The following is a 26,833-nucleotide window of genomic DNA, read 5'->3' as shown; positions in this document are numbered from 1 at the left end:
ACATAGATTCATATTCATAACTAGTTCAGGATTAGAAATAAACTAAATGTATACTAATGCAATCATACATCAAAGATACATCAGTATATAGGAGAAACCAAGATAGCTTTATTGATGAATAACAAGGTTCAGGAAGAGATACAACCCAGAGGGCTCCAATCCAGCATCTCCTTCCTAGCAAATGAAATTCCTATCTTCACCTTCCTTCAAAGCATTAAGCACCCAATGATTCCAATCTTAAACCAACAACAATTCTTTGCAATAACAAAATTCCGGCCTCTAGATCTCATGGAGGAGAGATCCATATATAGATGTTTGGAGAGAGGATGAGTCAGCTTGAGATCTGACTAGTGTCCTCTCCCTCTGTCAGTTCTTGCTTCCACTTGGAGACTAAGAGCCTCTTACTCATCACTAGTCGAATTCCTTGAGGCAAGTGTTATTGGAGAAGATTTTGGAAGCTTCCAGGGTCTTTCCACCTCGTTGAATGAACTTGCCATTTGTCACTTCCCGCTTAGTGCACCCTGGTAGTGCTTCTACCTGCGTTGCAGTGCACCTAGCCAGTGCAATCTCTGCATTTCAGCGCAGACAGCTAGTGGAGCCTCTGAATTGATCCTGAATTGACTTGTTTTTGAGCAGTTTCTAGTGGAGAACTTCTGTGAATTGTTGTGGTTTTTTAGCCTTGTTCCTCTAGGGGTAGGAACAACATGTTTAGGGACTTTGGATCCCTTGGATTATGGACATTTCATGCTCAATGCTGTAAAGCACAAAAATGTCTATAACAAGATAGTACTGATTACTTGCGAGGAGTATTGTACTATGTATTATTACATGTTCTCAATCATTATAATATACAGATAGTGTGGGGTTTTCAGCTATATGCTTTCCCCGGGTTACATACTGTGTTAATGTGTGCATGCGATTGATGTTTCATTGTTTTTAATGCTGCTAAATTAATGATCAACGCAGAGGAGGTTATGTATTATGCATGTATTCCGCAATAGTGTATAATCGGGATAATCTCTGTGAATAAGTGTCATATTATTCAAAATTTCTACATGGTATCAGATCTGGTTGATTTGTATAAAAAGTTCTACAGGATATCGAAGCGAGGATTGATCATCAGATCTATTATTCAGAAAGTGTTTACATTTTATTTCTTTAGGCAGAGTCTGTAATCGGGCCAGGTAGCTTCTGGATTCATCCTTCTTTTGGAAGGTGAGGTATCCAGTGAATGCCCATACATTCAATCTCTGTACGAGAAATACTTTGTTCTCACGAATTTTAGATCAGAAGTGGTTGAGTTTTGAGTTGGTGGAATGGCACTCAAGGATAAACTCAGAAACATCTAAGTGTGAGAATGGAGACAGTATGCCCCAGTATCTCACGAAGTTCACCCAGTGCCGGGATGAGTTGGGAAGTGTGGGGGTGACTGTTGATGATGAGGACTTGGTGAGCTTGGCTCCCCTTGGTCTTCCGAAGAGTTGGCATTCCTATCAGGACTCTATCAATGGTCGGGAGAAATTGCTAGGATCGGAGAGACTTTGGTTGGATCTTGTGCAGGAGAAGATCAGACGGAGCACCAGAGACAGTTATTCATCCATGCATGATGAGGAGAACTGTGCCTTAGTGAGTAAGGTGAAGAAGGGGAAGGAGAAGGGTTCTCTTTCCGAATCCAGTTCTTCCATTGATGGGAAGAAGGTTGACAAGTCGAAGGTGAGATGCTTTCGTTGTCAAGAGTTGGGCCATTATGCTACTAATTGCCCAAAGAAGAAGTCCAAGAAGGGATCCGGGGAAGGATCTGAAGGTGAGGCACTTGCTTCACAGTTTGAGTTGGATTTCACACTCTTCGCATGCATGGTTTCATCCATGGTGGGAAGTGGTTGGTTTCTTGACAGTGGAGCTTCTTTCCACATGACTGGTGACAAAAGTTTGTTCAGTACTTTGGAGGAGAAAGATCTCCAGATACTCATGGCGATGGGTAATGATGAGAAGTATAGTGTCTCAGGTGTAGGCACGGTTATTTTTCAAAGGTGGCATGAAGCTCACCTTACCTTGACTGATGTCAAGTATGTACCAGGACAGAAGAGAAACTTGGTGTCGATCGCGATGCTAGAAGACAGGGGCTATGATGTAGTCTTCAGTAAGGGAAAGGTTTTCCTTAGACACATCATCACTAGACAGGTGAAGCAGATTGGTTCACGGGTCAATAACCTGTATGCTCTTGAGGTTCAAGATGCATGAAAAGCCTTGAGCAGTGAGGCAACTGATGGAGACTTGGTGGTTGAGAGGGAGCGTATATTACCTCTTAACATGCAGAGCCAGAAGAAGTCTCAGACAATTGTGGAGGAGCCACGATTGGTGCAGCAGCTTCAGGAGGTTATGGAGAAGCCACAACAAGAGAAGCTGAGAGGAGATTGAGTAGAGACACCTACTCATGCAGAGACCTCCAGTAGGGGGAAACTTCGAGACAGGTGGGTTGAGGGATCACATGCAGCCATACCTCCAAGTAGGAGGTGGGGTGATGTGGATTGATCGTCCCAAGGAGGAGGGGCAGGATCCTTGAGGTACCCAACCTCTTGGATGATACCTTGCTATGGGAGCGTCGATGTGGAGTAGCAGGAACTGACTGATTGGGTAGAGACAGATGCGGATGGAGTGGCAGAGAGAGCGACAGTGTAGAGAATCCCAGGACAGCACATAGCTAGCAGGCTGTAGCAATGCGAGAGGCACAAGTGTTTTGCACAGTGCTAGGTGGCACAGAGAAGTGTGCAATGGTGCAAGATGCATGGAGATGTTGCAGTAGCGCAGATGTCAGAGAGGGAGCACTTGTCAGTAGCAGGTAGAGCTTCAGCATCCGAGTATGTTCCTAGCCCAACAGAGTGGTCAGTTGGGAGTGTTTTTGTTCCAAGTGTTGTTGGAGCAAGTGGACTGGGAAAATGTGTTGCATGCAGAACATTCCAGAGGTAGGATAGGGGTTGCAGATAATCCATATCTTGTTGAGAGGGAGTGTTGAAAATGCAACAAGATGGTGGAGCTTAGTGGAAAGGAGTTGCCTTCACTAAGTGGGCCCACAGGCAAATTATGGTGCAAAGTCTATTTTTAGACATATGGATCATGGTCTATGAGTTGCAAGATGTTGTTTATGGATGATTGGTCTTGTTGGGGAAAAATAGATGGAATTCTATTTTTGGATCATAGCAGGAGTGATCAGAGTCTGTTTTTAGACTGTTAGTCAAAAATAGAAAAGTCAAATATTATTGTCTCATAATAATATTTAGACTATAAACATTATCTTATCCTCTTGGAGCACTTCAGTTTGAGCTACAGATGTGGCACGTGCAGCTGTCAGAAGGAAATACGTTTTTCTTATGAGTTAGTTGAGCTATTGCATGCAGGACATCAGTTAGAACTCATGTGGTTGAGTTTGGTGGAGTTGGATGTGGAGTTGATGGAGTTGTGTTCAGTTTGACTTGGTTAAACTAGTTGTAATTAGTCTAACTGCAAATAGACTAGTAATGAGTGATGTGAATTAATTGATTAAATTTATTCACTAATTATTAACTCATAAATAAACTAAAGAATACATTAGTTAACTCAGTGCATGGATAGTTCAACAGAGACAAGTGTTAGAGGTAAGTGAAAGGGTGAGTTGTGACTATCAGTTGTGCATGAGATTTGCACATGCATGGGATTGCGTAATGCCAATGAGGATTGCGTAGTGTGGGCCAATATCAAGGCAATTGTAGCTTATGCTCACGTGATTTCTCTTGCAGATTGCGCAGTGGAAGCAGGAAAAGCAGCAAGGAGATTTGAACCTGTGACTTGTTTGGATTGGAGCTAGTTTTGTGTGTAACAGGTTAGTACTGAGTACTTGCGAGGAGTATTGTACTATGTATTGTTACATGTTCTTAGTCATTATGATATACAAATAGTGTGGGGTTTTCAGCTGTATGCTTTCCCCGGGTTACATATTGTGTTGATGTGTGCATGCAATTGATGTTTCATTGTTTTTAATGCTACTAAATTGATCAATGTAGAGGAGGTTATGTATTATGCATGTATTCCGCAATAGTGTATAATCGGGATAATCTCTGTGAATAAGTGTCATATTATTCAAAATTTCTACACGCGATCCTCATATTAGCGTATTGAATCAAACACTTCAGTCTTTGATCAAAGTCCCACATGGACTCATTTACCTATTGCTGGATATATTTAAACTCCGTCGCTGACTAGGCTTGCAATTTAGGCTTCTTAGACTCATTTTTCAATGCTTGTTGTGTTTCCAGCATAGTCGCATTGGGTTTACCCAAACAAAACTTGATATACCAGCTCAATGCTCTGTCTTGTAGCGTTGTAACCAACTGTGCTTTCTTCATGTCATCGTCCATAATCTGTTGTGCCTTCCATACAAAATCTGCTACAAACCAGAATTGTTCAGGGTCTTCAGTCCCCAGACCCTTAAGCACAGGTATATTCATCACGTTCGCCATGTTGAATGATGGAGGTGGAGGTGGAGGAAAAGGTGGAGTAGATGGATGTGGTATCCCTGGGATACCCTCACTCATCGTTTGCAGCACACCTTGTGGTGTCCTAAGAATATTGATTTCGTTGTCATTATTCGACAACCCCAACATCAGACTGTATTCAACACCCGATTCTAGGTTCCTTCTGAACTCTCTTCCACTTCATGTAGTCCCAAACATCAATTCAAAGGCATAACTTGCTTTTCACACAATAACATTTTAATCCAGGTTTTCAAGGATTTCAGGTACTTACGTCTTGGCCCTTGAAAAACCTGTGCTTCGCTTTGTTATAACTGGTGGATGTCTCGATCACAAACTTGGTAATGAATCCCCCCAGAATACTATTGATCCAATAATCAACAGCTCGCACAATTTTGTTTTCTGAAGCCTCTAAGTGCTTCACCAGTTCTCGGGTCCACACGATAGGGCCATCAAGCTTCCATGTAACCTGAATATCCGACAATTTAGACAATCACTTGTGTAATTTGCACAAAAAAGAACAAAATAAAATTTTGTGCTTGTCGGTATATAGATATTTATTGATCCACTCTTCCTTTGACAGACGTGGATTCCTATTTACCTGAGCCGCAAATTCGTTCAACCTCTGATCTATCCACTTCTTGATTTCTTTCTTATTTGGGAACCATTTATTCGACATCACACATTCCTCAAATAGATCTCAGTCCTGGAAACATAACTATTTTTTGGCTTAAGGGGTCCTGACTCGATTCAGAGTTAGCTCCGCCAATCAACAAAACCCTAACTGCTAGCCCTTTCGGCAACAACCCATGTAGCGCAGGCTACAGTCTCACTCGAAGAAGTATTGGGGGATGAAAGAACTAGGTTTCTGCATCGGGAGGTCAGTGTGATGGGTTCTTATGGCTCCTATGGCCTCTTATAGTCTTTGTGAACCCTAACCCTTAAAATACATATAATTGCGGTAACTCGAAGAAAAAAAGCTTGAACCTTCGCGAAATGCTTTAAGCATTCATAACAGTAAGTAAATATGCATATCTGCTACTTTCGCATATCACTTAAGCATTAATTCATATATATTCAAAATAACAGAGCGAATATATAAAAATTGCATAAGTAAATATAGATGCACATATACATAAGTATGGCTCAAAATAGTCTTTATTAGATGTATTCTTTCTGTTATAGACTCTTCTTCCCTGCGCACACAGCTGCAGGGGCCCCGCACTCAGCCTGCAGACTTACCAAGGTCTCCACGCACACAACAGTAGGAGCCTTCCCCTTCGCCTAAGTACAAGAAACAAACTTCCTTGTCTCAGACTACTTACCCATATAATGATCTTCTATTCTATTATTGACCTCCTAGACTCGCTATGCCTCCTTTATATATCTTTCTCTTTTACAATACCATGGTCTACGGACCATGGGCGAGTCACAAAACTCCCTATCTTCTAACAAACTAAGGGACTTAACCCCTTTTGAATCCTATGACCTTCATGCTCCTCTCCCACAAAATGCGAAGAATTTAAAATTATAACAAAATTAATGACAAAATTTACCCTAGGGAACCCTGTCCTAATAGTTAGTAGTAGAAAAAGAGAAATATACTTCATTTCTTTTCTTGATTTTATCATATTCTATCACAATCAAGTTCATTAGGGTGAAAATTTGAGAATCTTCTGCTAGAGATTAAAATGTTGATGTCGGCTTTCCAAGAAATTTGGAGGTCTCTAAGCCCATTTTCGACTGATATGTAGACACAAATTTCTTATTTTGTGTTGCTTTGACTTTGTCATTTCCTTTTGAACTCTACCTTTCGCATTGAACAAGAATAAAGGAAACTATTAAAATCTCAAACTATCACAACTTAGCTTTGATTTCTCTACAAATCACATAAATTTTTGAATTCTTAATGGGATTTCTCAAGGTTAATACATGTAATGGTATATGGACATAACTTAATGGTATATGCACATAACTTAATCTATTGATAAGAGATGCTCTTGTTTGATCCTAGGATGTTTTTCATGAAATTAGGGAAAGGCGATGGATCTAGAAGATTATTTACCCACTCACATTGATAACATAAGTCTTAAAGAATAAATGTTATTCATAGCCTATGTTTTATCCATATTAAACCAAGATTCTCCTTGAAAACCACTAAAATATTACTACGAGAGGAAAAATCTCTTCTTGATATTGTTGGAATCAACCTCATAGCCACTAAAAATAAGATTGGTAAATTTTACTTTACTCATGATGATAAGGGTGATAGGGATTCATCTACGCTATTGATTTCTATTTGATCCAACAATGGTTGGAGCTGTACATGTCGTCCATATGCAAACTTACTAGAATGTGGTCGATGATGCTGTTGAGGTGGAGCATGATGTCATTAAAGTAGCAATGAATGATCACGAGTTTCCTATATTCACATGCTAGAATTTTGTTCATCGATTTGATAACATTGAATAATGCTCAGACCTTCTCACAATTCCTCAAAGTATTTTTATATAAAGGGTTTCACAAATCTCAAGGAGAAGTAATCACTATCCATCTATTAGTAGATCAAATAACATTCAAGGTCTCAAGGGCTTTCACATGAGATCCATCAAGAGAATTGTGACGATAACTGTGGTGATTGAGGTTAATCTCTCTTGGGTCTCTTCCTCCACACTTTCTTCTTATGGATTATACTATGTAGTGAAAATTGAAAAAAGGAAATCTACTTTATATGAGAAATGCAAGAGTATTAAAGAGATAAATATGAGAGAATTCCTTAAAGGGGAATATCGATATCTAATCATAAAAAAACAAATTTGAAACTAGGATTTTAGTTAACAATTATCACACTAGTTTTATAACGAGTTTCTAATTTAATCAAAACTTTGTAATCCTTTTTATGACACTAAAATGAGATTTTATGACGAACTTCTAATTTAATCAAAACTTTACAATCTTTTTTTATGGCACTAAAAATATCTCCATTTTGTTGTCAACATGTATTCTCATAATCTTTTTCACTTTGACATTCTTATTGATCCAAGTCATTTTAAATATTTCTAATTAATGAAATGGTAATCATATATACAATAATATACAAAGTTGCAAAAAAATAAATAAAGAGAAAGATTGGAATTTGGGAGAAAAATGATCATAGAGATGTTCTCTTTTTCTCAAATGATATAAACCATAAACAACTAAACTCATGATTCGTAATGTGACTTTTACATCTTTCCATTTTATCTATTAAGTGAATAGTGTGATATTTAAACTAAAAGAGAAAATATTATATGCCTCAATAATAATCCAGGCCTGAAATATGCTACGAATTTGACAACTAAATTATAATAGATTTTCTTACTTGAAAAAATATAATTATATACTCCCATCATAGATTTAATACCTAATATATAATCTCATTTCTTTTATAACCTAACTAACCCATACAAATAAATAAAAAACTAAATATGCATATAGGGTGAAAATTCAAGATCTTCATGGTCACGAATACAAATTACAAACATGCACAAGCATAAACGCCAAAATTAATACTTCATTACCGCGTCATGTTAAAGCAAACGTGAATACAAATTATCGTTGACAAATGGACTCTAGTTCAAGTAGGGCACATATCGCTCTCCAACGACTCAAATAATACACGTGACCGTCTTCCCTTGAAAGGCCGGCCACCCGGATTTGACAGGACTGTCCAAACATCCACATCAACCGCAATAATTAATCAATCACAAGTCTTTCAGAGATATTCACTTCAATTCAGCATCACAGGTCCATGTGTTTTTTTACCAAAGGTGCTTCAAGGTCACACACTCAGTGGTAGTTATATCTACTGGTAGTAACTTGGTGCTTCAAGGTCCCATAATTAGTGAGTGGTGCTAGTTATATTTACTGGTAATAATTTTGGTAGATTTATTAATTGGTTAATTTGTTTTGGTTTAATTTACCAGGATTGAAGAGATTTGATCTCGTGATTTTTTAATTAAGTAAATATTTAATAACAAAAACTCAACCAATTAAAGACAAAAACTCAACCAACCAATGGATCAATTTTAAAAACTTTTAACAAAACCAAGCTTATCTTATTTTAGCTCTGCTTCGTTTAAAGGAAGACGCGGCCCGCAGATGAGCTGCCATTTTCGTGTCTTGTCTTTTTTGGCCTCTGTTTTGTTTTAGTGAGCTGCAGATGAGCTGCCATATTCTTCTCTTTTGGTTCTCACCATTTTCTTGGAGGATAGTGGTCCTCGCCTTGCCCACACGGATGAATGAATTTATTGAATTAAACTAATGATATCTCTAATAACAAACTCTGGATAAATCCAGATTTGGATCAAGATTATAATTTCTTCGGGTTTAAAATGCATTTTCATTCAATATCTTTAAAAAACTGCATATTTAAAAACTTAACCATAATGGTTAAAAAATCTGCATATTAAACCGCTTAAATATGGTTAAAATTCTCTATCTAATTTAGGTAAAATTGATAAGAATTTTTATCTTATTTAAGAAAGAAAAATAAGTTAATACTTAATCATTTCCTCTTTTAATTAAACTAAATTAATATTGATGATGATGATGATGATGGTTAACGTCCACTGATACCAAATAATGGTCTATCGGACCTAAAGAAACAAATTATCTATTTTGATTTAATACTTTATTCCTATGCTCAAAAAGCTTGGAGAGAATTCTCCCGATCTCACTATAATTTTGACATTGTAAAAGGGTATGAATGTCAGTATTGTAACAAAGATTGTGAAACTTAGATCTAATGTGGTTATACGCGGGGCACTCTAAGAGGAAGTGGTTTTCATCGTCGATGTTCTTATTCTCACATATATGGCATATCCTTTCCATCCATGGCGTTTTAGGAACTGCCCAACGACCTGTTTCACTATGGAGCTCATGAGAATTTGTTCTAATCTTTGCTATATTAATTTTCTTCTTTGAGCTAGTTAAAATAGAGAGATACTTTTGATCTTCTAGGGTGGGGTTGATGACATTCTTATAATAACTTAATTTTCTTTTAGTCGCTAATTCTTTCTCACACCACATTTTTTCTTTGAACTTAGAAGTAACAATATCTTTAATGTTATTTATGTTTTGCAATGCATCATTTTCGTTGATCTCCCAATAGTTTAACCAGGCCCTTGTGTCTTTATGCCACCCTCAATTGAGCCTTAGGTGGTTTTGGCTAGAATTTAAAGCTAGCTTAGGAAGTCTATGATCGTCTATGTTACTGATTTTGTGCTTGTACAACAAAAACCTAAGCATAGCTAGGCTCTCAATAGGGGAAAGACCTGCTTCTATAAGGAGAATAGGATAGGGTGTATTACTTTTAATTTTTAGGTTATAAGTTATAAAACACTTCTGGATTTGTTCAATCTTTCTCCATGATTATCTAGAGATGCTGCAACTCCAAACCTTAGGAGTGACTAAAGTTTCAAAGAGGAACTTCTTTTTATCCCACATTACAAGGTTTGCTATTTTACAATTATTTTCAAGACCAAAGTAACCTTTCCACCCCCCATTAATCATTTTCTCAATGCTATGGTTCCAGTTGAGCTTGTGATGAATATCAATTCCTAGGTACTTGTAAGAATACACTTCCTCCAAGTTATTATTGTCATACATAAAATTAGCGTAAGTGTCCTTGTTGGATTTGATAATCATAACTTTTGTTTTGTTAGTGTTAACAGTCATACCCATGGTAGAGCAGAAATCCTTAAGAAGCCTGAGTTGCTTATTAAGATCAGATGGGCACCCTGCCAAAATAACAATATCGTCAGCATGAAGAAGGATGACGACTATCCCAGCTAAGATTGTGTCATCACATCCTGCTTCCTCTAAATAGCCTTCGAGCTTATCGATGTAAATGCCAAATAGGGTAGGGGAGAGGGGGCAACCTTGTTTAACTCCGATGTTACACTTAATATCTTTCGACACCCTTCATTGCTCTTTAGCTTGGCAATTACATTCTCGTATAACCTTATAGCGGCAGCTCTAAACTCGAGAGGAACCTTTAGCTCTTCTAATCTATTCCAAAGGTTGTATCTAGGAACCGTATCGAAAGCCTTTCTAAAGTCCACAAAGCAAAAAAATAAATTGGATTTATCATTATGACATTCCTCCGCAATGATCCTAAGCGTAACAAGGTGATCTGTTGTTGAGTGATGCCTTCTGAAACCTGCTTGGCCTTTAGCCTGCTTACCTTCACTTTCAAGCCATATGCTTAACTTCTTTTCCAAAATACTACCATATAACTTGTCTAAGAGAGGGCTGATCATAATTGTTCAATAATTAGAGGTGTTATTTGTATCCCCACTTTTAAAAATAGGGATAATGAGGCTCTCAGTCCAAGGTTTAGGGAACCCTTGCTTGACTGCTTGATTGAAAAGCTTGTGGATGTGGGGGATGAGGACAGGACCTCCAATTTTTAAGATTTCCACTTGGTAACCTTCAATGTCCTTAGCTTTCCCATTAGCGAGGCGATTAACCCCAAACTTAATGTCTTCTAAAGAGAAAACTTCTTTTGTTGTGAGAAGGGTTTCCAAATTATCCATGACATTCGGAGATTCATAAAGCTTTTTAAGATAGGAATTCCAATCGTGAAGAGCAATTTTATTATTATCCTTAGTCTTCCTAGTTAGAATCTTGATAATTAATAGTGGTATCTTTGAATTCTTATTATCTTTCTTATGTTCCTTTTATCTTAGTTCATCAAGCAATTATCAAAATTTAGAGAGGTGTAAGAGATTCTCCTGTCTTTGATGAATGTATTGCCTCTTTTTCCTTTTAGTTAGGGCTTTGTATATTTTTATCTTGTCCATTTTAAGAGATTCATCAACAGCTTCCTTAATTGCTCTCCTTGCACTTTTACAATCTTTGTCATACCATGGATTGGTTTTGCCATTTCTTTTATTATTTGAAACTTCAATTGAGAACTTGTTAATAGAATATGAGAGGGTTGTAGTAAAATTATGATAGAGGTCTTCTATGTTGTCTATATTAGATAAAGGAAGCAAATTAGTTTTTAATTCATTAGAGAGAGATCCTTTTTATTTCTATCAAATATTAAGTTCTTTTGGCTATAAGTATTATTTTCTATGGGAACTCTATGCATGACAAAATTGAGAGTTATAAGTAAAGACCTATGATTAGAATCAGGTTCGTGGTCGTTTAAGATGTCAAAATTTATTATTTCGTTGTATAATGAGAGATCAGAAATAACGTAGTCTACCACGCTGCTACCAATATTAAATATCATAGTATACCACTGATTTAAAAATTTATTATTTTTTATACATTAATTAAGAGATATATAAAAATATGAAAAATATATAAAAACATTTAAAAAAATATTTAATATCATGCAGTAAGAAAACATAGAAAAGTATTTATTAGGTCATGCATATATTTAATATTTATCTGTACTACTAGCTGAAGAAGGAAATTATGTTCTTACATATAGATATCAATAAAACGAGGATGAAGAATGAGTAGAAAACAGAGATGCAGAGCAGTTTGCCTGCCATTTGAAGTGAATTGACACACTATCTCTGAAACACTGATTGATGTACGTGTTTGGGTGGTCCTGTCAAATCCAGGTGGCCGGCCTTTCAATGGAGCGGGGTATTATTATCAATATTGTTCGTCTTGAACTAGACTCCATTTGTCAACGATAATTTGTCTTCACGTTTGCGGCTTTAACATGACGTAGTGATGAGGCTACATTATGCATGTGTGTATTTCTTTAATATGTATAGGTGGGTTATATTATGAAATGGAGAAAAATATGTATTAAGTCAATGATGGGTGTATCACATCTTGTATTGGATATTATACTATTCAATAAATTGGATGTCATACTATTCATTAGTTCAGGTGTATCACATCTTGGGTTGGATATTACACTATTTAATAAGTTGGATGTCATACTATTCATCAGTTAATAGACCTGAGGGAAAGAAAACATTATCATTTATGAAAGAAAAGAATCTCTTCTATCATCTTCTCCCAAATTCCAATTCTTTATACTAATTAACTTTATTCCCATTCTTTATACTAATTAACTTTATTTTATTTTTTTAATAATAAGAATTTAGGCTTTGCTTAGAAATATTCCAAAATACCTATTCTTCTTGAGGTGGGTCAATGAAAAAGTAAAAGTAAAAGTGAAAAAGATGATGAATATAGAGTTTGAGATTAAAAAAAAGTTGTGATATTTGCAGGGTTATAAAAAATATTGTAAAGTTGAGATTAAATTCTTTATAAAAAAGGTGTGATAGTTGTTAACTAAAGTTTTATCTTCCATTATCTTTAATAGTTTCAAATTTGATTTTTTTAGGTAGATATGGATATTCTTTTTAAGGAATCTTTTCATATTCATTTTTTTAATAACCTTGTATCTTTCTTGCACAAAGTGGATTTTTTCTTCCAATATTTATTACATAATGTAAACAATAAAAAGAAAGTGTAGAGGAACAAACCCAAGAGAGATTAACCTATGTCATTTGATCAATCTTTAGATCCGTTGATAGCAATTATCTCGATGGATCTAGTGCTAAATCCCTAGAAACTTTGAATGTTGTCACATCTACCACTAAATGGATAGCGGTTACTTATCCTAGGGTTTTGTAAAATCCATTATCTAAAAAACTTTAAAGAAGTGTGAGAAGGTATAGGCATTATTTGATGTGATCAAATTGATGAACAACATTGTGCCATGTGTACAAAGAACACCCATGAAACACGTGGGCATTCACTACCAACATTAACAACATCGTGCTCCACCATGAGAGTAGCATCGACCACATTCTACTTAACTTGCATATGGACTCTATTTAGAGTTCCAAGCATTATTAGATCCAACAGAAATCAATGGCTTAAATGGATCCCTATAATCATTATCATTATTATGAAAATGGAACATATTTATCCTTAGTAGCTATGAGGTTAATACAAACACGATTGAAAAGGCATTAATCATTTCCATGGGAATATTTTAGTGGTTTTTGAGGAGAATATTGATTCAAGATGGATAAAACACGGGGCATGAAGAATATTTATTCTCTAAGCATTATGTATAGTGTTACGCGGTAAAGAATCTATCTTCCATACATCTTGAGATCAAACAAGAACATCTCTTTTAAACAATATTAGTCTATCAAATCATGTGCATAAACCATTATTTTTATTGAGCTTTGGAAGTCCCAAGAAGGATTTAAAATTTATATTATTTGTAGAATAATCAAATCTAAGTTGTGATGGTTTGAGATGACTTTATTCTTTCTGGATTTCAAAAGGTAACTACTAAGTCAAAGCAATTCAAAGTAAGTAATTTATGTCAACAATTCAATGGAAAGTGGGTGTAAAGGCCTCTAATTTTTTTCTAAAACCTACATAAACTTTTCAATCTCTGGCAAAAAGGTCTTTAATCACCACTGATGGACTTGATTCCTATGTAATAATCAAGAAAAAAAAATTATATTGTCCATTTTCTACTAATAGGTTCCCTACTTAAAATATGAAATGAACCAATGTTGAAAACTCTCATGTATCTTCATATCTATGTCATCATTCACAATAAGAGAAATAACTACAAAGCAATTAGTCCCTACCTATTTTGAATAACTATATTGAACATCCAATAAGCATTGCACTTGGACATGAATTGATGATAAATTGGATTATCATGAGAAAACACACCTTGGATTATCATGAGAAAACACACCAACAATGAATTTAGAAGAAAAACAAAAAATATGTAAAATTTATTATCTTCCTATAATAAGTTTACATGATCTTTTGGTTGTGGGATTGAATTGGAGTCCCATGTTGTAATACCTCAATTTATTTATCATTTCATATCAAATTTTTATAGCTTTGACTCAATGGTCATTGCTTATTCAAGACACTTGTTTGGTTTTTGTATAATGATATGATTAAAGTTGAAATATGGTTGAAAATGTCACCCCATAATGAAGTAACAAGTGATGATTTTGTAAAGAGTAATATACTCAAAACAATTCAAACAATTGGAATTCATTGGATATGTAGTCTTGTTGATTCTAGCACAAGAAATACTAGAGTAAGTTGGTGCAAATTTCCTTCATCATATTGCATGTGAATTGTTCATTTACTAATATGGTTATAAGTATATTTATTGGATTTATTTTCACAGAAGAATTTTAAAACCACCTACAACATGATTAATCTATAAATATTTATAAATAAAAAATATAGCTAAAAATAAATGTTGTTTAATGTTGTATGCTACAACTTACATGTAGATATTTACTATGATTTAGTGGAAATAATAGATTCAAGGTGGTCATGGATGGAATATTTATATAGAATTTAATCTAAATAAATGCTACCAAAAATGCTAATATGTCTATACTTGCTAGTATAAGAGAGTTTGTAACAACCCCAAGTTAAAAATCCATGTAATGAAGTTAATAAAGGTAAAATAAGACCAAGGTCATGGGATACATATTTCAAGATGAATTTTGGGCAAAACATTATTGTGGGTGTTCATTTGGTTGCATTAATTGATATTTTATTTATGAAAATAATGGAAAATAGGATAAAAGGAAGGTGAAAGGTCACATGTTGCATGTGAGGGGAAAATTGAAGGAAAAATAATGGAAATTGAAGAAATTAGAGGCCTCAATGTTAAAAATGCTTCCGAGGATCAATTCATGGCCTTTTGACAGTGTTTTGGTGGAGCTCTCTCTCCATTCTCTCTCTCTCTCTCTCTCTCACTTAGAGCATTTCTTGGAGCACTCTAGCATTGTAGAAAGGAAGGAAAAGGAAATACAAGGAAGGAAAAGGAAATTAGAGATCAAGAAAGGAAGAGTTGGATCAAGTTGATACAACGAGATTACTTGCAGATATCAAGTTGGATGTATGATTTCCTTGCCAGTTTTGGCATGCGTGGTATATGCATGTGTGTATTTGGTTCTCTTGTTTTAATTGGCATGGGTTTTTCCAAGTGTGACAGTGGTTTCAGCCTTTCCTTTCCATTTCTAGATAGCCATGACGTGAGGGGGTTCTTCTACTTGGTTGAGCTAGATTTCCCGATGGTTTTGAAACTACATGGCGTGGTCTCAGGAAATTTCCAAAAGGCCCAAGAATCCCTTGACTAGTATATGGTGGGATACACGGTAAAGCTTGAGGATAGAGATGAGGAAATTACTCAATGTTTAGGTGGAGAGATCGGGATGCATCCATGGTTGTTTAGGGATTAGTGATCTCTTAATCGATATATGGTGGGATTACAATAAATCATGTTAGCGGATGTTTATTGTTTGGGCCTAGGAATCCCTTGACCGATATGGAGGGATACACAATAAAGCTTGGTTGTATAGATGAAGATTTCAGGCCTAAGAATACCTTGAACAGTAATGGAAGGATACATGGTAAAGCCTCAGGAAGCCTTGGTAGGTTTTCTATTGAGTCCCACATTCATGCTTGGAATATGGCATAGGAGTGATTGAGTGAAAGAAAGATTTGGTTCAGCCCAATCTATGGTTGGGTGGTATGTGGAAATCCTTGAATTGGTTGGCTTTTGCATATGTTGATAAGAGATCTTTTCCTTTGTATTTCATGAGTAAATGCATTTTTTGTTATGTGGCTTTGATGGTTGTTCTATCATTGTTAATCAGTTGGTTATATGTTGGTTATAAACATGGTTTTATGATATACTTGAGTTATGGATCTCATCATGTTTTGGTTAGTATACGAAATGTTACTGAATGCATGAACTAAAAAATGTCATTGAAGCTATTATGAGAGGGCATTGGACCTACTTGGTGATTCTCAGATAAATACAAGACCCCTATGTTTGAATATGCATTTAGAACCTATAGATTACATGTTCGCAATGTGTTTAATGAAATGTCTGTCCTGGTTAGGCCTTGTTAGGTCAAGTCCTTATCTAAGTTTTGTATTGACGGATTTGTACTGGTGTCATTCAGTGCTCTGGAAAGTTTCACTAAGTTTTGGGTAGTGGTCTAGAGACTAGCCCTTAAAAAGGTCCCCAGGTCTCGCAGTCACAACTGTAAAATTGAGTGAAAAAGAATACAATCGCTCCCTTGCATGCTTGTGCATGTGACTAGAAGGTTACAGTCAAATTCTAGTAGTTTTGTGCGAGCGTCTGGAATCCAAGACATAAAAATGTTGGAAATAATACCGAGAGGGGGGGGGGATGAATCAGTATTAGCAAATCAATAATTTTTCATTTCCATAATCAGATTCATGTACACTACTTCAGTGAAGGGAACTTGCGTGTACACACAACTGTATTTAAGGCAACTAGCATATATCCAACAAACTTATGATTTAGTTAATTCATCATATGATGTTAGTACTTCATTATCCATATAAATAGTCACCAGGTGCAGTAAAAATAGAACAGACCATCACACATAAGAAACGCAAATGAACACGAAGATATAAGGTGGAAACCAAATGTGGGACAAAAACCACTTGATGTTGTCTTCCTTTTAATATAAGAATAACCTGTTTACAATCTTGTACTGGAGCAGACTCATACTAGTACGCAGGTACCCACTTGAAGAAGGTTACAACCTTCTCTCATTCTCCAACTACTACTGGAAGGGAGCTACAACCCCTTAGCTCTTGTTCTACCTGATATGTTTACTAGTATGTAGGCACCAACCTATAGAAGGCTACGACCTTCTCTCTTCCTCCAAGGACCACGTTTCACAAATTTTCATACTGGATACTCCTGGAACACAACACCATAATCTGAAGGCCACGTTTCATCCAATTATAATACTGGACCCATCAACAACATTGAAGCTCAAAATCAATCACCACTGCAATACAACCATTGCATTAACCAATCACAACTGAATCGCTGAAAGCCTGTCATCAAAACACAGTCACTAGAACACAAAACAGAACCCAGAACTCTGCAACAACCACTAGAACCAAATGCAAATTCAGATATCATATTTCATAATGTATACGTTACTCTGATGAGCCGAACCAGTGTGTGTACGCACTTTTACCAAAGTGAACCTGCGTACAGATCTGGAAATAATAACTTAAACAACTTCACAACTATTCTAGGATTCAGTCATACCCAGATCAGAACATTTATCGAATAACCCATGCGTCAACATTTAGATCTAGATTATAAATAATCAAATCGGATAATGATAATTCGTTTCAAGCCTTATGATCCCAATCCATCATTATATCTTATCCCTCATCAATCGCTAAGGTTCATTCTTGATTCAGATCAAGCAAAGCACCATAAGCTGATAACCTGCATACTAGATCTCACACTTCATCAGATGTTCAATTCTTGCACACCATGGCCTAATGATCTTCTCCTCCTTTTATATTCTTAGGCCTTTCTGAATACCATGGACCAAAATCAGTTAGGACCAATACCTTGGACCAAATACCTAGGGTCAATACCTCGGACCAAGTACCATGGACCAATACCATGGATCAAAATACCATGGACCAAATACCTTGGACCAACACTTAGCTTTCCAAGATATACGCGGTTTTCATTCTGTGAACGTGTGTGTGTACATTATACGCTCCTTTTGGTCTGTTAACCCGCGTGTATACACTCCTTTGTCAAGATGAACCTGCATATACCTCTCTTTCTTCATTCTTTGTAGTCTGATCATTAATTCTTTGCTATTGACCTACTACACTGTGATCTGTCATCTGAGTGAGTTTCCATCAAGGACAACACCTGTATCATAATGCCAAAAATCTCCCCCTTTGGACTTGATGGCAACAACAACACCAAGTCACTCTACCCCTTTGACATCAAGGGAAAAGGGTGGACCAAGATATTCTCCCCTTTTGATATACATTATGCTATCCATGCTCCCCCTGAGTACATTCTAAAATATTTGATTTGGCTCCCCCTTTGTACATGCTAATATGTACCAATCCATCCATGCTCCCCCTGAGAACATGCAGAGTCTGCAAAAATATTTTTCAAAAGAATAACATGACTCTACAACTCAACTAAGTGAGTATGACCTTCCCATCACCAGTTACTCATACATACATCAATCTCCCAACCAAGTGGGGATACACCAATTTTGACTCATCTAGCCAACCAAGTGGGGATATACCAAAATGTTTATACATGACTAAAAATAGAAATTATTACATCATCCTTCCCATGCATAGTGGGGTTACAAATTAGGTCTTTTCATGACCTTTACATCAAATGATATACATGACTTTTATAACAAGAGCAACCGATCTAAATAAGATCATGATAGTCATCAACAACTATCAAACACCATAAGATCTGTACCATCAACAACATTAGGATCAAGAACCTATATATTTCCATCATCAAAGGAGTCACCTGAATAAAAAAAACTATGTGGATCTGTATCAAGATCTTCTAAGATATATGCATTATTAGAAGCATATGCTCCCCCTGAACCTGTGCCAACCAACACATACCATCATCAAAAATAGTAGATAAGTGACTGAACCATATCAGAACACCGTATACACGACTGTGCAACATCTAACTTGCGTATATACGTGACTTCTCTTCATACTAGTTTCGTATGAAAATTGGAATACTGAAGTTTTACACTTTCAGCTTCCCCTTGGTCTGTTATGTCTAAAAACTGAGCTATGCCTCATCTTTCTGACAATAATTCCATATTCTTCAATACCTTGGATTGTGATGATGTATGCTCATTTTAGTTTGGTGTCCAAATTTTTCTCTTGCATTCCTTTACTTTATGTCCAAACTTGTTACACGCATAACATCTTACATGTTTTATATTCCTTTTATTGCAATCAATAGCTTTGTGACCAAACATATTGCAAGTAAAACAATATCCCTTAAAGTAGATAGAACATGATGATGTTTCTGTGTGATGGTTTTGAACCATTCTACTTCTGTATTTGGCTGCAACATGTCCAAAATTATGACATATAAAACATTCAACATCATTCCTTGAAGGAAATAACTGACTATCACTTCCACAGTTAGGAGTAAAAGATTTTCTTTGAAAAAATTCTTTCCTTGGTTCTTGATGGGGTTGACTTTTTATTTCCTTGTTGAGCATCTCAGATTTTTCATTGCATTTCTTACCTTACCTTGTGAGCTAGATTCACCGTCATGAAAACCAAGACCAGTCTTTATAATGGGCAAACGCTGAACTTTGAGGATTTCATCTAACGTTTCTGATCCTTTAGCAAATCTACAATTCAGAGTCTTTGTCTTTTCAAGTTCTTTTCTTAGACTTACTACTTCACATTCTAACACTTCATTGTGTTTGTCCTTTTTAGTGAGTTGATGTGTCACTACGTTTATTACTGTATCCTTTTCTGCCAAACTGTTTTTAAGTTGACTGCTTTCTTTAAGGAAATCTTTCTTTTCTAAGCCATTATTTTCATATGCCATGAGTGTTGGAAATAATACTGAGAGGGGGGGTGAATCAGTATTAGTAAGTCAATAATATTTCTTTCATACTTATATTTGTATACACTACTTCAGTTAATTAAACTTGCGTATATACGCAACTGTAGTTAGAGAAACTCACGTATATCCTGCAGACTTATAATTTAGCTAAGTATTCAGACTTTGATCTTTAATATGTGGATCAGAATCATATAACAGTAACCAAGTACAGTAAAAAACAGAGCAGAAAACCACACACAAGAACACAAGATATAAGGTGGAAACCCAATGTGGGTGAAAACCACGTACTGCTATTCGTCTCTATCTTCTTTTAATAAGAAACTTCTTTTTACAATAATTTTGTACTGGTGCAGTCTTATACCAGTACGTAGGATTCTACCTGTAGAAGGCTACAACCTTCTCTCGTTCTCCAGCTTCTCCTGGAAGGGAGCTAAAACCCCCTTAGCTCTTTACTAGTTGATGTACTAGTACATCGGTTCTAAGCTACAGAAGGCTACAACCTTCTCTTTTCTTCCAGGGATCACGTTTCATAAATTTTTAGACTGGATCCATCAATAGCATCAATCAAACATCAAAATATATCTGCATCAATAAATCTCCCTTGCACTATCCAAATCTGAACCAAACAATCACTTCTCTGAAAGCTGTAACCAGAATACAGTAACAATATTATAACCAAACCAGAACCTAGAATATTGCAACAATAAATAGAAGTAGCTAAAACATATTTTATGAGACTTAGACCACTTTAAAGTGTCAAACCTATGTGGATACACTGCTATATGAAATCAAACCTGCATATACACTATTTTATCTTGCCAAACCAGCGTGTATACGCGTTGTTGATATACTGATCTTACGACAGATCTGTAAAAGATAATTTACCCTTTTCAACTATTCAAGCATCAATTATACCCAAATCATCAGATTTACAGATCAAAACATGCATCGATTATAAAAGATCAAAAAGCACACAAAGATACTTCTCTTCAAGCCTTAAGATCTTGATCCTTCAATAGAGCTTATCCTTCTTCAAGCGCTCAGGTTCCTCCTTGATTCAGATCCAGCTATGTACCATAACCCAATCACCAGAATTCTATATCTTCTTCTTCATAAGATATTCAATACTTGAGTGCCTTTGCCTAATGATCTCCTCCTCCTTTTATAGTCTTAGGCCTTACTCAATACCATGGTATAAAACCACTTAGAAGCAATACCTTGGACTAAATACCTGGGATCAACACTTCGGTTAAGATACCTTGGATCAATACCACGGGTCAAAATACCAGGGACCAAAACCAAGTTTTCCCACATGTACATGCTTTTCCTTGCGTGAAAGTGCGTGCATACGCATACACACCTTTTGGTCGGGGATCCCGCGTGTATACATAACGTGGTTAAGTGGAACCTGCGTATATCTCTTTTTCCTTCATTCTGAGAGCCTGAACTGTGATTTTTCATCTGAGTGAGTTGCCATCAAGGACAACAAATGTGTCATAGTGCCAAACCTGTGTCATAATGCCAACAATCTCCCTCTTTGGAATTGATGGCAACCCCAATTCACTCTCCCCCTTTGTCATCAAGGGCAAAGGGTTATGCTCCCCCTGAGTACATGCTGAATTCTTTGATCTGCTGAAGAGTGTTGTCCATGCTCCCCCTAACTGTAAGCAAGGTCTGCAAAAAGATGTTCTACAAGAAGAACATGACTCTATACATCATAAATGACCTTCTTATCACCAAATATTCATACCAGTGTTGCACTAATCACGATTTTATCACGATAAAATCATAAAATCACGATTTTTTTAAATTTTGCGATACAATCAACCAATAAAAACGATTTTTTTTTGCTCGATTTTTATGAAAAAATCACGATTTTTTGAAAAAAATACTGGAAAAAAAAAAAGATTTTTTTTTTTTTTTGAGGAGGCGGAGGTGACCCAAGCTACCCCTGTCACTAGTAGAGGACGTGGTCTACCTCCTGTAGCTCCTAGTTCTTTAGCTTCTATATTATAGCAGAGTCTACTATCAACTCCACTGACATCTACATCTAGAGGGGCAAAGGAGATAAGTAGTATTAGACATTAGTTATTTGATTCATTTCATTGTATATGACATTATGATTCATGATATGAGATACATTATTATATTTTTTGTTGATATTTTGAGGCTGAGTTGGGAGTCATGAGTCAGGACTTACTATTCAGGACACGATTCATTGTTACGTGTGAGGTGGCACTAGAAATGATATTAAACATCTTACATATTAGTTCTTTTATCATATTTATGTTTCAATGTATTTATTTTATGTTGTAGATGCTTTAGATATTAAAAAAATTGAAAAAATGAATATTTTTGTATATTACGATTTTTTCCCGATTCTTACTGATTTTTTCCTGATTTTTATGCTTTTTTTCAATTTTTTCCCCGTGCCGATTTAATCCCGATAACGATTAGTGAAACATTGGTTCATACATACATCCATCTCCAAACCAAGTGGGGATATACCAAGATTGACTCATCCACCCAACCAAGTGGGGATATACCAAAACTTTATACATGATAAAACAAGAACATTACATCATCCATCCCAGGCATAGTGGGGAAAAAAATAGGTCATTACATGACCTTGATAATAAAAGATATACATGACATAGAGACAAAATATCTAAAACAAGTCTATGATAGTCATCAACAACCATCATCAGCAACATCTATCAATCATCTTTTAGACCAGCAACCATGATCTCCCTCTGCACAATTGATTATTAGAAGTATATGCTCCCCTTGAACCTGTGCTAGATGGTCTTTGTTAGACCCATATTAGACTCTTTTCATCTTGAGTCTGGCCTATTATTTTTATTTAAACCAACATATACGCGACTGTATCCACAAAAATCAGCGTATGTACGCTGATACTCTTCATGAAACTCGCGTACAACCACTTTTCTTTTAAACAGATAAGTGCCAACAACAAGATTATGCATCAACTACTCCCAGCTTTTGTCTGAGATATTCAAATGTTTCTCTGGGCAGTGGTTTGGTGAATATATCGACAACCTGTTCTTTGGAGGGAACATACTCTAGTTTGACCTTTTGATCAAGTACTTGTTCCCGGAGAAAATGATATTTGATAGGTATGTGCTTGGTTTTTGAATGCATGTCTCGATTCTTTGAAATACTGATTGCACTTGCATTTTCACATAGAATGGATATAGGTGGAGTGCATGTGATATGAATGTCTTGAAATGTTTGCATCATCCAAAGGATTTGTGTGCAGTAAGATGCAACAGCCACATATTCTGCTTCAGTTGTAGATAATGCAATTGAACTTTGTTTCTTGCTGAACCAAGATACTAATATGGAACCCATGAAGAATGCACCATCACTAGTGCTTTTTCTGTCATCCACGCTTCCTGCCCAATCTGCATCTGTATATGCATGAAGTGTAAGATTTGTATCTCTGGGATACCATAAACCAAAGTTTTGTGTCCCTTAAAGATATTTAAAAATCCTTTTGACTCCTTGAAGGTGTGATTCCTTTGGATTTTCTTGGAATCTTCCAACTATTCCCACTGCATGCATGATGTCTGGTCGGGTACCTGTTCGATAGAGCAAACTACCAATCATGGATCTGTAGGTTGGTTGATATACTACTGCTGATTCATCATTTGCGCTGGGGCCGCATCCTGTTACCATAGGAGTACATACTAGTTTAGAATCTTCCATTCCATATTTCTTCAAGATCTGCTTGAGATACTTGGTTTATGATAGAAAAATACCATCTTTATTTTGTTGAACTTGTAAACCAAGAAAATATGTGAGCTCACCAAGAAGGGACATTTCAAATTCTTTTTACATTACCAAAGAAAAGTTTTGACTGATGGCTTTTTCATTACTCCCAAAAATGATATCATCAACATACACAAGTATTAGCAATTTATCATTGTCAATTTTTATATATAGATTACTATCAACTGATCCTTTTGAAAAATCTTGTTGATGAAGGTATTTGTCAAGATGATAATACCAGGCCCTTGGAGCTTGTTTTAGACCATAGAGAGATTTTTTGAGTCTGCATACAAGTTTTGGATCATTTCCAAGGATGAATCTATCCGGTTGCTCAATATAAACTTCTTCTTCTAGATCTCCATTAATAAAGGAAGATTTCACATTCATTTGATAGACTTTGAACTTCTGAAAGCTAGAAAGAGCAAAGGACATTCTTATGGCTTCTAGTCTAGCAACAGGTGCAAAAGTTTCTTCAAAGTCTATACCTTTTTGTTGAGCATACCCTTTACAAACAAGTGTGGCCTTGTTTCTAATAACTTCTCCATTTTCATTCAGCTTGTTTTTGAATATCCATTTGGTTCCTATGACATTCTTATCATGAGGTCTAGGAACTAATTCCCATGTATTTTTCTTTTCAATTTCCTCAAGCTCTTCATTCATGGCCTTGACCTAGCATTCATCTTTGCATGCTTCATGTACATTTTACAATTTGATGGAGGAAAGAAATGCTAGATAGCTTGAAGGTTCTGTGATAGTTCATCTTGTCTGTACACCTGCGTCTTTCTGTCCCAAAATCTGAGTCTCTGGATGATTTTTCTAAACATATATGGATGGAGTCTTTTCTTCTACTATTATCTACTCTTTTGGTGCTTCATTGTTTTTCTTGTTCTTCAACATTAGTCTGATTTGATGTGGAAGGATAATCCTCATCTTCTTCCCACTCTTCAGTTTTTACCTACTTTGAATTTTCGCCTGCTTCATCAACCACAACATCAATACTTTAAACAATTTTCCCTAGTCTTTTATTTTGACACTTGTATCCTTTGATTCGGGAAGAGTAACCAAGGAGAATGCTTTCATCTACTCTAGGTTCAAACTTGCCAAGTTTTTCATCATTCCTTTTGATGTAACATTTACTTCCAAAAACTTTGAAGTATTTTACAGTAGGATTCTTACCATACCAAAGTTCATGAGGAGTTTGAGTGTTGATTACCCGGGCATTTGTTTTGTTGAGAATAGTGATGGCAGCAAATGCAGCTTCACCCCAGAAGGTTGTAGGAGTTCCAGACTCATCTAGCATAGCACGAGCCATTTGTTGAATAGTTCTGTTCATCCTTTCTACCACTCCATTTTGCTCAGGAGTCCTTGGAGTAGAGAATTCCATTCTTATTCCACATTCTTCACAAAAGTCGAAAAATTCATCTGAGGTAAATTCCCCTCCTCAATCAGATCTGAGGCATTTGATTTTACGATCTGATTCATTTTCAACCAAAGCTTTGAAGGCTTTGAACTTTTCAATTGCTTCGTCTTTATGCTTTAGAAGTCCTATCCAACACATTCTGGAAAAGTCGTCAATGAACAATATAAAGTATTCTTCTCCATGAGGCACTTGACTTTTTCCTTGATGGACCACATAAATCAGAATGGACAAGTTCAAGAGGCTTAGTAGCTGATCCTTCTTTCTCAGGGAAATGTGTTCTGGTTTTCTTACCAAATTGACATGATTTTCATATTGTATTTTTTGGAATTCTGATGTCAGGAAGATCGTGAACAGACTGAAATTTGCATGCTTTCCTTATCTAAGGGAAGCTTAGATTCCACAATCTTCTGGCTATGCTTCTATGCCATAGCTAGTGTTCATCATTTTTGCTTAGATAGCATTGTTGCTGTCCTCCCTTGAGTATGTATAAATTATTTGAAGTTCTTATGCCTTTGATCACTGTTTCTCCTGTATCAAGCTCACAAACAACACATCCATTTGATCGAAATACTACCTCATTTCCTTGATCACCAATTTGACTAACACTTAATAGATTATGCTTTAAACCATCAAAATACATAACATTCCCAGATTTTACCTTTTCTTTTAAGAGAACAGAGCCTTTACCTTTTATGACTGTAGGGGTGTCATTTCCAAATGAGACCTTCCTTTCCTTTTTCTAAGGCACTATATGACTGAAGTTTTTCTTTATCACCTATCATGTGTTTCGAGCATCCACTATTGATGTACCATTGATTTTCTTATCCTTCTGCATATAAGGCTATACCACATCTTTCGGTTTGCAGTTCTTTCATTTTCCATGTTTTGGGAACCAATGAGGCTTGCTCCTTCTGAGGTGTTTGCTGAAATTTACTCCTGCATTTAGAGTCTTCATGACCAAAGTTGTTACAGATAGAGCATTCTATTTCATTTTCAAGAGCACAAAATTTATTGTAGGTACTTTTCATGATCCCAGTCACATTCCTTTGATTTCGTGCTTCTCTAGTCATGATGGTATTGTAAGCAACACATTGAGTAGCTTTGTGTCCAAAGTTATGACATGAAAAACATTGGCCATTAAAGAGATTCCTACGATTATCGAATCTACTGACCTGATGATTGTAGTTTCCATTGAAATTCATTCTTGAAGAAAATTGAGAATGATTTACCTGTGGTTGGTTGTAGCTTCTGTTCATCCTTGAAGTAGATTGGACTTTATTTACCTGGTGATCTGCTTTAAGCCTCTGCTGAAAATTATCAACTTGTTCACTTCTCCTTGCTGCATCAAGATAGCTTTTGGAGGTTGATGGCTTCTGTGCTTGAGATGGTTCTTCAGTATATCCAAGACCTATCTTTATCAGAGGAGAATGCTTCACTTTGATAATTTCATCTAAAGTTTCTGATCCTTTAGCAAACCTAAGATTGAGGGCTTTTGTTTTCTCAATTTCTTTTCTTAGACCCACAATTTCACATTCTAACTTTTCATTGTGTTTTTCTCTTTGAGAAAGTTGGAATGTCAGAGTATCTATAATCATACTGTTTTCTTCTACACTGATTTTAAGTTTACAAATTTCTTCATAGAGACCA

The sequence above is a fragment of the Pinus tabuliformis genome, chromosome X (assembly GCF_031772625.1).
Source record: "Pinus tabuliformis cultivar Carrire ecotype Pingquan chromosome X, CPIR1, whole genome shotgun sequence".
Taxonomy (NCBI): domain Eukaryota; kingdom Viridiplantae; phylum Streptophyta; class Pinopsida; order Pinales; family Pinaceae; genus Pinus; species Pinus tabuliformis.
The sequence above is the reverse complement of the archived record's forward strand: the minus strand, read 5'-3'. Positions refer to the sequence as shown.